The sequence below is a fragment of the Chiloscyllium punctatum genome, chromosome 24, assembly GCF_047496795.1.
Source record: "Chiloscyllium punctatum isolate Juve2018m chromosome 24, sChiPun1.3, whole genome shotgun sequence".
Classification (NCBI taxonomy): domain Eukaryota; kingdom Metazoa; phylum Chordata; class Chondrichthyes; order Orectolobiformes; family Hemiscylliidae; genus Chiloscyllium; species Chiloscyllium punctatum.
The window spans coordinates 89,063,703-89,066,757 of NC_092762.1; positions in this window are offsets into that span (position 1 = coordinate 89,063,703).

The following is a 3,055-nucleotide window of genomic DNA, read 5'->3' on the forward strand; positions in this document are numbered from 1 at the left end:
CTCACATAAGTGTAAAATGCCTTTGTGTTCTCCCTAATCCGTTCTGCCAAGCCTTTCTCGTGCCCCCTCCTGGCTCTCCTCAGACCAATTTTGAGCTCCTTCCTCACCTGCCTGTAATCCTCTAGAGCTGAGCTTGACCCTCGCTTCCTCCACCTTATGTAAGCTACCTTTTTCCTTTTGACGAGAAGCTCCACCGCTCTCGTCATCCAAGGTTCCTTTATCTTACCACTTCTTGCCTGTCTCAGAGGGACATTTTATTCATCACTTGCAACAACTGTTCCTTAAACAGTCTCCACATGTCTATAGTACCTTTACCATGGAACAATTGCTCCCAATCCATGCTTCCTACCTCATGTCTAATCGCATCACAGTTTCTTCTTCCCCAATTAAATATCCTCCCATTTTGTCTAATCCTCTCCTCTCCATAGCTATGTAGAATGTGAGGCAGTTGTGCTCACTATCACCAAAATGCTCTCCCACCACAAGATCTGATACCAGCCCCAGTTCATTTCCGAGCACCAAGTCTAGAATGGCCTCTCCCCTAGTCGGCCTGTCAACGTACTGAGTTAGGAAACCCTCCTGAACACACCTTACAAAAACAGCTCCATTCAAATCTTCTGCTCGAAGGAGGTTCCAATCAATATTGGGAAAGTTAAAGTCACCCATTACAACCCTACTACGTCCACTTTTCCAACATCTGCCGACCTATGCTTTCTTCCATCTCCCTGCTGCTACTGGGGGGCCTGTAGTAAACCCCTAAAGAGGTGACTGCTCCCTTGAAATGAGATTGAAGCTCCTCAGTTCCCTCTCACCTTCCCACTAATGCTGAGCACCTGTGGCTCGGATGGACACCAATGGAGTCCATGTTCATAAGCAGCAGACCCTGATTGTGCCTGGTAAAAACAATGACTGCAGATGCTGGAAAGCAAACACTGGATTAGTGGTGCTGGAAGAGCACAGCAGTTCAGGCAGCATCCAACGAGCAGTGAAATCAAATGACCTGGGAGTTGCAGTGAGAGAGGGACTCCTTGAGATTCTTGTCCTCCTCTCTCTACAAGAATCTCAGGGAGTCCATCTCCCACTGCAACTCCCAGGTCATTTGATTTCGCTGCTCGTTGGATGCTGCCTGATTGTGCCTGGCCTGGCTCTCCATGTTGGTTAGCAGCCTGTCCATGGAGCCAGCTCAGCACTGATAATGTTGGTGGATCCCTTCATCCTTCGATCCAGCTGACAAGAGTTCATCTGACAAATCTGCCTGATGTTTTGTGCTTGTCAGTACATTTTGACCAAGTTGCTAATGGCCAAGTGCACATCTACCTGGGGCTGAGCACGTGCCTGATCTCCAGCAGTCCTCAGAGTGAAATATTGAGGTAGATATCAGCTGTGATTGTATTAATAATAGAGCAGGCTTGATGGGCTGAATGACTAATTCTTCTTCCTATGAAAATATGAGTAGATGTTAAACAATCAGTCTTAGAGTATCGAGACAATGGAAATATTTGGGGTGGGGCAGGAAGTGTGACTATTTTTATTCATTCATGGGATATGGGCATCATTGGTTAGGTCAATGTTTATTGCCCCATCCTAAGTTGCCCTTGAGCTGCTGCAGTCTTTATGATGTAGGTGCTGACAATGAGGCAATGGTGATATATTTCCAAGATTGGACGGTGAGTGGTGGGGCCAGGGACTGCAAGATGGTGATGTTCTCAAGCAGCTAGTGTGCTACTGCGAGGTAGAGGTCATGGGTTTGGAAGGTACTATCAGAGGATCCACAGTGAGTTGCTGCAGTACATCCTGTAGGTAGAGTCATAGAGTTATGGAGTCATACAATAAAGAAACAGACCCTTCAGTCTAACTTGTCATGCCAACCAGATATCCTAACCTAATTGAGTCCCATTTGCCAGCATTTGGCCCATATCCCTCTAAACCCTTCCTATTCATCAACCCCTCCAGATACCTTTTAAATGCTGCAATTGCCACAGTATTTATTTGGCTATCGAACAGTCCCTGCGGGAGGCAAACAAGGGAGGGGAGGGGTGATGGTAGCATCTTGCTGGAGGTGGGACAAATGGTGGTTGCTGAACAACTTCACTTTTAACTCCTCTCATCTTCTTCAGGTCACAGGTTGGCCATGGGTACCTGCATGGGCCACAGTTATTCCTGTCTCGTGGTAGGGTACATGAACATTCCTTGTTCCAGTCCTATTCTGGCCCCCACCCAAAACTCTTTCTCCAATATATCAATGATATAATTGGTGCTGCTTCGTGCTCTCGTCTGGAATTGTAAACATTAATCGATTTCGCTTCCGATTTCCACCCTGCTCTCACTTTCACCTGAGTCCTCCTTTCCCTTGCTCAACATCTCTGTTTTCATTTCTGGGGATAGAGTGGCCACTAATATCCACTCTAAACCCCCCAACTCCCATAGCTACCTGGACTGTACATCCTTGCACCCTACTTCATGCAAAGACTCCATTCCATTCTCTCAGTTCCTCCATCTCTGTCGTGTATGTTCCAATGAGGTCAACTTTGATGAGGGAGCCTCCAAAATGTCCAACTTCTTCCCCTCAACCGACAACTCTTCAGCACTATTGTTGACAGGGCCCTCAGCTGGGACCAATCCATCTCCCGGTCTTCTGCCCAGCACCCCCTCTTTTCCCTCCTGCAACAGCGATAGGGTTCCCCTTGTTCTTTCCTATCATCCCACCATCCAGAAGATCACTAGCCACCAATTCCATCACCTTCAGTGATTTACCACCACCAGACACATATTCCACTCCTTTCCCTTGTTTGTTTTCCACAGGGACTGTTCTCTCCAGGACTCTCTTCATTCATTCCCAACACCACCCCCATGGCACCTTCCCCTGTGATCATTGAAGGTGTAACACCTGCCCATTTGGCTCTTCTCTCCGAGTGTCCAAGTAGATTAATTTGAACGAATTGCAGTTTTCTGTCACGTGAACACAATAACAATACTCCCGCCAGCATCAAAGATGGCGTCGCCACGTGTCGGTGTGGGCCGCGCGGTGACGTGACGCCATCAGGAGGCGCCGGGC